This window comes from Euleptes europaea, chromosome 1 (assembly GCF_029931775.1).
Source record: "Euleptes europaea isolate rEulEur1 chromosome 1, rEulEur1.hap1, whole genome shotgun sequence".
In the NCBI taxonomy this organism is placed as follows: domain Eukaryota; kingdom Metazoa; phylum Chordata; class Lepidosauria; order Squamata; family Sphaerodactylidae; genus Euleptes; species Euleptes europaea.
Window position 1 is genome coordinate 56,915,234 of NC_079312.1, and position 11,967 is coordinate 56,927,200.

The window sequence follows — 11,967 nt, forward strand, 5'->3', positions numbered from 1 at the left end:
AACAGATCCTCTGGAAGTATCTATTAGACTGGTAACATTAAAAGACTATTTTCTAATTGGTAAAGAACTAGCCACCTTTCAGGTAACATTTCCAAAACCCTCTAGTACAGGAGCCCACCAAGTCTTTTTAGGACATGGGTGGGGTCACATAGGGTGTTTGACCAACAGAGCTAATGATTGGATTTGCAGATTTTAAAAAAGTTTCTTTGGCATCAGCTGCTGCCATAGCACAAGGATCTCCATTGTGTTACTGAAGGTAAGCTGTATTTATGCAAGAAAATATATTAAAACAATATGTCCATTTAAAAGCATCCTGTTAAACAGAGATTCTGCCTGACGAGTTGAAGAGTTGCTGTTTGTTTGTTTGTTTGTTTGTTTATTATTTGCATTTATATTCCACCCTTATTCCCAGCAAGCCGGGCTCAGAGCGGGTCACAGCATAATTATAAAAACATCAATTAAAACATATATTAAAACATACTTTAAAACTCATATTTCATATTACATAAAAACAAGATGGCATTACATTCTAATTCGCCGCCACTGGAAAGGCTTGGTCAGTAGTGGACAACATATAAAGTTGGGTGTCATCAGCGTACTATTAGACTTATGCCTAACTTCACTCCTTGACATTTTGTGGCTGGGTCCACCTTCTGCAGCAGCCATTTTGTGGTTGCACCCACCATCCTATGTCAGAATTTCAAAGGTGTCCACAGGCTCAAAAAGGATGGGGACCCATGCTCTAGTAGAATTCATTGTTGTTGGGCTTCTTTCTCTCTGTTCTATTCACTCTCTCATTTAATATAAAACAAATTTACCTGTTACTCCAAGTAGGCAGTCTCCACTTTGGTTGGGAGAATTAGCTGCAGGCAGAGAGCAAGAGAGGGTAACTGGATTGATAACCTATGTATACCAGGATAATCCTGGGTGAAAACTCAAATGAGCAGGCAGTTGCATAATTAAAATGTGATTTTGTTAAATAATAAAATAGTAAAACAATAAATATATTTTAAGCAAGGAACCTATGCACACAAAGCATACAAGAGGTGACTAGAAGAAAAGGGAGGAAGTTGGATAGGGTTTCAGGGATGGGTGATAGTTACCAGTCTTAAAGGGACATCCAGGGAAAGCAGTGCTGAAGAGCAAAACGACCAGTATTCCAGGAGCAAAAGAAAGAGCCTTCACGCAAGTGTGGGTACATACATGGATCCAGCACACACACACAAATCAAATTGAGGGGCTGAGGCACAGTGGTAGAGCATCTGCTTGGCATGCAGAAGGTCCCGTGTTCAATCCCTGGCATCTCCAGTTAAAGGGACTAGGCAGGTAGGTGATGTGAAAGACCCCTGCCTGAGACCCTGGAGAGCCACTGTCAGTCTGAGTAGACAATACTGACTTTGATGGACCAAGGGTCTGATTCAGTATAAGGCAGTTTCATGTGTGTTCACATTATGAATGGCCAAAGTACCAATATTTAAACCCCAAAATGGGACCTGAGGCAGTATGAGGTAAGCTGGCAGGAAAGCCAGAGACAAAGAATCGATTGCTTTTCTGGGGTTTGAACAAAAAAATCAGAGAGGCTTAATGAGTCGTCAGGAACCGAGAGAATGTCTAGGCTGTTCTCTCGATTGCTGGGATGGGCACAGATAGGGTAAGTAATGGTCTGCTCAGAGTGCTGATTGAATCACCATAGGATGACACAACGAGGATTATCTAGCCCCATTGCCCAGCTATCCACACCTTAGGACCAGGAGGAAAGTTCAGTGGCCAACCACCTTGCTGCCCAGGCTTGACACACAAGTTGGATCCCAAAACCTTCTGAGAGGCATCCATTGTGTGGGGAGCAGTGCCTTGCTCTTATGCCAGTCTTTGGCCCCTGTGCCTTCATGGCGCCCCTTAGTGAGAGGAGGGGGTCCGACTGCTTACATAACAATCTGGCAAATGTTAGAGACTAAGTTATTTTGTAGCTTTGATTTAGCAACTCCACCAAGAATTATTTTTCACTGACAGTACATTAACATTCTGCAGCTACCAATTTCTGGGATATGGGGCTATGTTTCAGATGTCAGAAATGGAGATGACTTGGTTTGCAAATGAAAGCAACCTTCGGGAATCAGTCAGCAGCAGCTCTCTTGTCGTCAGACAGACGCTGGATTCAAGCAAAGCTGTCATGCGCCTGGCAGCAAGATCCTGCAGCAAAGACACACACTTCCAGGAAAGAGCCTGGCACCACGCAGTGCTGACGTCTGCCTGTGATGTTGTGGAACGCAGTGTTTTGACATCACGACAGGATCACAGTGAACAATTCGCCGAGGCTGGGAGAGCAGCACTGAGAGGAAAATGGCTTGAGTAAGAAGAATGCAAACTAATTCTGCGTACTCAAAAACATGGAATGGAGCATGACAGAAATCATGTGGATGGTTAAGTCTGAAGAATCACTGAAAGAGCTCAGCGGATTCACGCCCAAGAGGCTGCACATGAGCTTATTCTCAGCATCTTTTGTCCTTTTTCCTCCTGTGGATGGAGGGAAGCTTTGTGCAAGCTACAATCTGTGCCTGAGGGGGAGTTGCATGTGTAAAAGTTCATTGATCTTTAGTATTGTTTTGTGCATGCAGCTCCCAACTTCCTTGAACAGTAGGAAGTTCCAAGGAGCCATCTACAAAACTCAGGTCTCTGTTTCATTGGCCCCACTGCAACTCCCGTCTGCTTCCTCTCCAGCATCTACCTAACCATGCAGTGTCCCAGAGAGCAGCAGCCACCAACTATCTAGGCACATTCAACAAGCATCTTCTATCCTCCACAAGCTATTCAGAAAGTGGGTTTAGCTTTGTCTAGAAACACCAAATGACCACCATTGCTCTTTTCCATCTATTTCTTTCCCATAGTAAACCATGCTACTGGTAACAGAATGGACCTATCTCTTGCAATGTAGCTATCACAGAATAAAGAGATGTCCAGCTGATATGCTCAAATGCCAGTGGATATACATGAAGCTGCTTTATGATGTATCAGACTATTTTTCTAGCAGGGCCAGTATTGTCTACTGTCACTGGCAACAGGCTCTCCAGTATCTCCAGAAGCCTTTCACATCACCAACTACCTGATCACTTTCAGTGGGATGCTGGAGATTAAAGCTGGGACCATCTGCATGCAAATCAGATTCCCTACCACTGAGATATGGCCCCACCCCAATATACAGCAAATGATGCTGGGCCAGGTCAGAATAAAAGCAGAACATGAGCTGCTTCAAGCAGGTCTCTGGAGAAGGAACATGTGCCTTTTCTAAATATGTACTAAATAATGGGAAAGCATTGGGACCTGCCACAGGCTTACTACTTACATTTGTCCAGTCCTTCTTTAGAACCTAAAGCCTACCAGCTTCCAGGGCTTTCAAAAAAGGAATTGATCTGCCTTAACAATAGGCAAGCCCTGACTGATCTCTCAGATCTCAGAAGCTAAGCAGGGTCAGCCCTGGTTAGTATTTGGATGGGAGACCACCAAGGAAGACCAGGGTTGCTGTGCAGAGGAAGGCACTGGCAAACCACCTCTGTTAGTCTCTTGCCATGAAAACCCCAAAAGGGGTTGCCATAAGTCGGCTGCGATTTGACGGCACTTTACACACACACACAACAATAGGCAAAGAAAACATTACAAGCAGGTGATCATGCCAAGATATTTCCATTTGGTGATGCAATATACTTAACTTTTGGTTTCTGTGTTTAAAAGGAAGGGTGATCTCTTGATCGCTATGTAGAACTCTAGATGTTCAAGTTTTAAAACCAGAACCAGAAAGCCATTGTCAAAAGTAGCTGGTAAGATTGAGAGTAGCTGCAGTCCAGGGAGAGGGAAGTTTTAGCAACGGATGTTAAAGCTCTACTTGCTGGTGACCTATCAGACTCCTTTATCTAGAACCACAGGAGAGAACCTAAAGCTCAGAGATAGGCTGTACTTTATCTGGGATGGAAGAGTTTGTGGACATATAGATTTTTGTGTAGAGAGAAATCTTAACAAAAACCGGAATTTACTTTTTTAGAAGGACCTTTAATTGGTTTTGGAAGATTGGTTTCTAAATTACCTCCTGACACATACAAGATCAATAAATCCATTAAAGCAGAAGCAAGTTTGCAAAAACCACTGGTCTCATTGCCAGCTATTTGCTATATGCCCCATTTTGTCTCCCCACAAATCATGCACACATCCAAAATATGAGACATTTCTCTGGTTTTTTCCAGACTGACTACACCCACCATTCTGTTTTGCCAAGACTGAAAAAATGTGGTCAAGATGCTAAGAAATTATTTTAAAGAAGTAGTAGAGAAATCATTATTCAGATGTTCAGCTTGAAACTGTTCTGTTGTATGGGGGCAGGGAAGTATCCAATCTGTCCAGACTATGGAGGGGGGAGGACGTAGCTCCATGGTAGAGCACATGCCCATTAAATCTCTAGTTTTCCAGCAGCATGGAGAAAGTCCTTCACTGAAGGCCTTGGAGAACCACTTCCAGCCAGAGCTAACCATACTGACCTAGATGGACCAGTGACCTGACTCCAGTCCACATGGCTGTTTATTAGGGTTGCCAAACTCCAGGTGGTGACTGGAGATCTGCTATTACAACTGATCTCCAGGCAACAGAGATCAGCTCATCTAGAGAAAATGGGCACTTTGCAAGGTGAACTCTATGGCATTATACACCATTGAAGTCCCTCCCCTCCCCAAACCCCGCCCTCCTCAGGCTCCACCCCCAAAATCTCCAGGTATTTCCCAACCCGGAGCTGGCAGCCCTACTCTTCATATGTTCACTGAACATGTAGACAAGGAAGGCAGTGGTGTCCAGCTGTCACCATGTGACTGGGAACCTTCAAAAAATAGGGTTCCTACTCATGCAAGAAAAGCCAGACACAGAGAGCCAGTGTGGTGTAGTTCTTTTTTCAGCCTGCTGCACTGGCAACAAGCCACTCGGGAGCCGGTGCAGCCATGCTGCCTCCAGCCGCTGCCGAATCCCCCCACACCCACACTCAGGAATGGGCTGCTCTTTCGCTAAGTTATTTGATTCTTAAAGAAATAGACAAAAATGTCACAGTGAAAATCCAGCTTCTCAGTATTTCTGTCTAACAATTAGTTGATTCTAATCAGGTTGTCCTCTGGTGCATACCCAAAAGGCTATGCGGGTGATCATGGGACGGTAGGGCAAAAGATGTGGGCGGGGGTGAGAAAAAAAGTTGGGCAAGGTGGAGTGAAAAAGGTGGCTGGATTGAACCCTGTAGGTTTAGTAACTATAGGCAGTATTGCCTCGCATATTCCCACTTCCAAGAATGGTTACACTCACTTGTAATGACCATAATGAGTTCTTGAATTTCAATACAGTGGTCATGATTTGTAACCAAAAAGTTAAGCACTTTTAAGACTCCAATGGGAAGGTTACGCATTTGTTGAATTAAATCAATGGGGCTCTGCTGTACTAAGGTTAAATTGGATTGTGCCGTGATACATGAATGACATAGGAATGGCCAAATCATATCAACATCAGAATGACCATTATTGTGTTGCAATTAAGATTAACATTTTTATGGCCAGGTACATTATTTAGTAGTCTATATTTTCTAATTGGCATGACAGAAAGTGTGGATGGAGCCCGTGTGAAGTAGCTACTAGTGCCTATTGAATCAAGGACACTTGCATTGGCTTCAAGGCAGACAACCCTAGAATGCTTCCTTCTCCACATATAGGATGTATAGTTTGCTTACTTACTTATTTAGAAACTTTGTATGCCGCCCCTCCAGTGACATGCTTTCTATTTTAAAAAGCTATTAAAAAACAAAGCAGTTAAAAACAAAGTCAATGCCATAAAAACAAGCCAGTAGCATTAAAACAGCCTGGGCATAACAGCATAAAATGTCACCAGTGACATCATGACATTGCCAGTGATGCACTGATGTCAATTCTGGTGCAGTCCAGAAGTGACACTGTGCCAGTAGGGATGCTCTAGCATTCTACCAAAACTCTATGGTTTAACTATAGAGTTTTGGTGCATACTAGAGTGTTGTTCCCGCGATGACATCACTTCTGGGTCATGCTGGAAGTAATGTCATGGTGTTCCACCCACCCCCCTTTTCCCCTGCAGCTGAGTGGTGGCAGGTAGAGCTGGTAAGGGGCAGGAGGTGTCCATGACCCCAACCTATGATCCTGCTCTTTCAGGGGGAGTGCAACTCCCTGTAAAACAGATTGACTCCTTAGTCCTCAACCAGATTTGTCATTGATCAGCTGTACCTCAGTCTTGCCTGTACTGAGCTTCAATTTATTGGCCATCATCCATCTTGTTATCTTCTCCAGGCACCTGTTCAGGACTTCCACAGACCCAACAGACTCAGCTGATAAGGAGAAAGAGCTGGGTGTCATCTGCATGTTGGGTGCACTGAAGTCCAAATCCCCAGATGACCTCTCCCAATGGTTTCATGTAGATGTTAAATAGCTTGGGGGACAAGATGGATCCCTGTGGGACTCCATAGCATAAATGCTGCAGGGCCAAATAGCAGTCTCCAGGACCACCTTCTGGAACCAGTGAGCCAAGTAAGACTGACACCACTGGAGCATAGTGCCCTTCACTCCCAACTCAGCCAGACTCTCCACCATAGTTGATGGTATCAAAAGCTGCCAAGAAGGCTGTGGAAATCAATAGAGATGTACCGGTATTCCCCCTGTCCCTGTCCCAGCAAAGATAATCACTTAGGGAGACCAAGGCTACTTCCATCCCAAACCCAGGACTGAATCCCAATTGAAATGGGTGTAGACTCTAGATACTTTGTTTCCTCCAAGACTGCTTGAAGCTATGTAGCTTCATTTCCACCACCTGACCTCAATAGCTTCCTAAGCAATTTAAGCTCCCAAATTCACAATATCAGGAGTCATGTTTAGGAATTCATATTGACATTAAAAAATAAAGCCCCTATATACCTATTAATTGAACTAATTAAATTTAATAGGATGTTAAATAAATACCAACTAATTATGAATATGTGTTTGCCAAGGTTTAGCAGCGGAATAGATGCCATCAATTACATGGTTATTAAACGTCAAAAATCTACACTCGTAATAATGAGCTGACATTTAAACAACATAGTAACTGTTTTATAAAACATTGATTCAGCTAGTGTTTGAGGAGGACTTTCATCTTAGAGGATTTTTATCATGTTTCATGTGCCTTTCCTTGATGTTGTTTCCGTTGCCTGTTTTGGTTTGAGCCATAGACTCAACGTTGTTCTTTTTTTAGAAAAAGAAATCTTTTGTTGCACACTTTCTGCGAGTATTGATATTGAAAAGTAAAGTAGAAAATTAGCATTTTCATTGCTCTGCAGTAACATTACCAGATGTTCATGTATTTATTTACTTTGTTTATACCCCATTCTTCTCCCCAGTCGAGACCCAAAGTGGCTTACTTGGGTTGCCAGGTCCCCCTTTGCCACTGGTGGGAGGTTTTGGGGGTGGAGCCTGAAGAGGGCGGGGTTTGGGGAGAGGAGGGACTTCAATGCCATAGAGTCCAATTGCCAAAGCAGCTATTTTCTCCAGGTGAATTGATCTCTATCGGCTGGAAATCAGTTGTAATAGCAGGAGATCTCCGGCTAGTACCTGGAGGTTCTTACAAAACAATGTAACCTATGCTGGATACTATGTAATTACAACTAACAACAACAGCACGAGGCTCACTCAAGCAAATTTTTACTGACTGAAATAAACAAAGTTCAAAAACGTATTCCCATGCCTATAATAATCACAAAAAATATTAATAAAGGTCCCCAAAAGGGGTAGTATCACCATAGTCCAAAGTTGGTAGGTCCACACGAGTAAGGTTGCGTCACCCCACTGTGGTAAGTCCCTGTGGTAAGTCCAAATAAAAGGGAGGTTGCTTCACCCCAAACGATAAATCCAACAAGGTTGCACAGAACCAACAGGAGCGCCGAAGAACCAGGAAGAGACGACCCCTCTAGATCGGTCGTCGTTTCGTAAAACGTTGCTTCTTCAGTCAGTCTTCTTAACATACATGTATTATAGGGCATACAAGCCTCACTGTATGAGCTGACAAGACCCCCACGGGTTCTCCTATCCTTCAGAGAGGTTATTCTGAATAAAGACTTCATTCTTAATAAAGACATATGAAGCAAAGACTTTTACCTTAAGGGATCTTGTTAAAATAACTATACTATACAATAAGGGAATGTCAACCAAGTCACAACTGCACATGATATAACATCTACTATCTGTTGATGTAAGGTAGGGATTCTCCAGCATCCTTTCAAGAGTCAAATCTTTATATCTCCAGGTCCTTTAGGCCCCACAGACTGTTCACCCACCTTTAGCTGGGTCAGTGTAAAACCACTGCTATGCCATAATTCATTGAGAAATGTACTGTGAAGTTTGAATGAATGTTTTATAGTTAATTCCACATGCATGAGTCGGCCAAATAATAAGTGCCATAGAAATGCAAAATATTGTTACAAAGGAAAAAACCTCAGTTGCTGCACTGATAGAAAGGTTCCCTTGGGTCTCTGGTGCATTGTATGAGGAACAGAGTGACAGATTATTCCAAGGGACATGATAGTAGTGAAAATCTTCTGTATTGGATTGATTAGAGGTTTTTAATCCCTATAAAAGCATAATGTGAGAAAGTGCAGCATCTGAGGCACTCTGGTTTGAAGAACTGCTGGCAAAGGCCAGAGAAGATGCATTCACACTAACTTTCTTACACACACACAGCACAAGCCACATAAGAGCTGTCATTATCTGCATGGTCAAGTGAATCCCAGAAGAGCAATGGTCTGTGTCCCCAGGAGTTTAGTTTGTCTAGGCCACAGGATTACTTGATCAGTGTTTGCAATAATAAACTTGCCCCAATTAATCTGGCAGATGATTTTTTTTAAAAGTTAGTACCAGCCAGCCACCTGATATATTTGTTGATTTTTTTCATACTTCAGATGCTATTGATCAGAAATGATGGATTGTGCTATCTTGAAATCACTGAGCACATGCCTGCCACCCTTTTTCATAGATTAGAGGCTTCATTGTTAATCTGTCAAATTATTTAATCATTATTGTTCAAAAATGCTGGAAAGGAGTTAATCCTCTGTATCAGGACCTTGGCATTTTCACACATACCGAATAATGCACTTTCAATCCACTTTCAATGCACTTTGCAGCTGGATTTTACTGTGTGAAATGGCAAAATCCACTTGCAAACAATTGTTAAAGTGCATTACTCAGCATGTATGAAAGTGCCCAAGCTTGTGTCCAAAGATGGGAGCGGGAAACACAAAATAAGGGAAACTCGAAATAAAAAGTAAGCTCGAAATAAAGGTAAAGGACCCTTCTAGAATTATTCCAGGTGGAGCCTGCGGATTATAAAGGGTCCTATGATAATTTCAAAGGTGTCCAGAACGGAAAGAACAGGATGTGTAACCGGTCATCACACGTTTCGGTGACATTGTCAGCTGTGTATTGCGGGACTTCTAAAGCAGCTCGTGTTCCAATTTTATTAATGTTGGCCGATTTTTGTTTCTGTAATAAATATTTTTGTATAATAAACATATGTGTCTGTTTAATTATTTCCTTAAGTTATCAATTTTACCTAAGATGCAGAGCTCCACTTACCCAATGGAAGAAGAGTGGTAAGATTTGCCAATCGATTTTAGGCGAATTGCCAATCTGCACGGCAGAAAGTAAGGCGGACTGCCTCTTCCGGGTATCGTATGAAAGTGGGGGTTGAGAAACTGATTTTAACTTGTTCTCCGTGTCAGAGTGGTGACAGCTGGCAGCAATGATTAAGCTCTTTGGTAACTGAATTTAAAGGGACCATTCCATTTAAGATGTAAGGACAGTTCATAGGAAGCATGAGAGATCTAGTTCATTATTCAAGCCGTGAGGCATAAGGGTTTAGAAAGCAAATATTAAACATGTTTCCTGCTGTAGCATTATTTTCTGAGCATCCTGTGTGTGAAATGGACGTGGTTCATATTGCCATAGGGCAAAAAACATGAGATCCATGTCAGAATGACCGTGAGAATTGAAGTGTTGAACAAGGGGTGCATCGGGAGTTCTCGCGCGAATGCGCGTACGGTGCTCCCCGATTCTGAGACGTAGTGGTCTGGATGTGCAGCCAATGTACATTAATTTTCACAGGCAAATTACGGAATAAATTACCATTTCGGAACCGCAACTGGTAAATTGTTTAAGTGTGTAAGAAAATTTTGTTGAGGTGGAACTAACTTGTTTTATAGGGAGGTTGTAGGGACATATAGAGCAGGATCCACATTTATAGTGGCCTTGAATATTGATGTGTTTTTTTGGGTTTATGAAGGTCAGTTTTAATTAGTTGTTCCCTTAGAGATTTAGTTTTTTTAAGTCCTAAAAGGAGAGGATTTTTGCCTCCGGGAATATGCTCAACCAGATGCCAATGACGTTTCAGAATTCTTTTTATGTCGTAGGTAAGATGTGTGTATTGTAAAGATGCCACCAAATTGGAATGTGTGGCTAAGGATCTATTTTTGTAATTGGAAATTAAGGATTCCCGATTCCGATCCTGTGCTCTGTGCCTGGCCTGGGAGATTATGTGTATTGGATAGCCTCTGGGCTGGAAAGATGAAGAAAGTGAATTGGCTGCCAAAGAGAAGTCAGTATCAGTGGTTGCATTCCGTTTCAGCCAGAGAAACTGGCTGTATGGTAAATTCCTTTTTAGGTGTAAGGGGTGGAATGAGGTGAAATGCAAGCCCTTCCGCCCCACGATCAGTAGGTTTTTTATAAGGGCGTATTGCAATTAGATTATTTTTGGTCCTATAAGTAATGACTTCAGGAAAGGAGATGTTAGAAGAGTTACATAGAGTCCAATTGCCAAAGTGGCCATTTTCTCCAGGTGATCTCTATTACCTGCTAGTACCTGGAGGTTGGCAACCCTACATCAAGGACATCTAGAATGCTCCTACAATTATATCAGACAATTACTTAGGAGAAAGCAGACATCCCTCCCTTCTCTCAAAAAATCCGGATTCTTTGTGAAAGCAAATAAAATGATGAAAACATTACTTGTGCAAGGCAGGGTGTCTGAGTCACCATGGCACCTGAAATAGACCCAAGAGCCCAGAACATGTGAAATGTTAAAATCAAACTCTCACTCTCCAGACACCTTTGTCAATATAATACAGAAGGAGGCTCATAGCACAGTAGCCTGTCTGTAGCCACCAAACTTCCAAACAACTTGCTGATCACAAGAAAGAGCATCTTTCTCGAAGGTAGGGGCGGCAGACCTGATTCCAATAAGGACCTGCAGGACATTCTAAGGTCAACTTCAAACATTTATAGATTTTTGATATGAAAAGTGCCTCTGTGTAGGAAAAAAGCATACAAATCACGCGTGGATACCCATACATTATTATCATACACACATACACGTTTGTTGAACCAAGAAGCCTTATAGTGTGCCCACGCACCAAAATAGGTATGCTTGTTTATGAGTGTCACACATGTGGAGCTACACACAGTAAACACAGGCTGTCCTACATACCAGTAAACACAGACTGTCCTGCAGACCTTCCCTGTAAGGAATTTGTGGTGTTGAAAGCAGCCTTTATTGACTTTAATTCTCACCAGGATTCACCAGGAAGCTACTCCTGACAGCTAGCTCAGGGGTCTGACCTGTCCTCCCAGTTCATTCCTCTCAGGCCACTTTCCTTTGCTGTGACAGCTCCCCAATAAAACATGTTGTTGCTGCAGCAATCCGGGATAAAAAAAGCTAAAGGGAGAAAAACATTGCAGCTGTCTGAGCAACCTGGAAAGCCCAGCATAGCGCAATCTTTGCCAAGTCATGGTGGCGATTAGCGAACGGTGCAGGGTAAATTAAATCACTTAATAAGCCATAAAATAAAACACAGCTATTGAACAGCCTGCAATAAAATCCAGCAAGTTTCTCTGCTGCTTACAAAGCTTT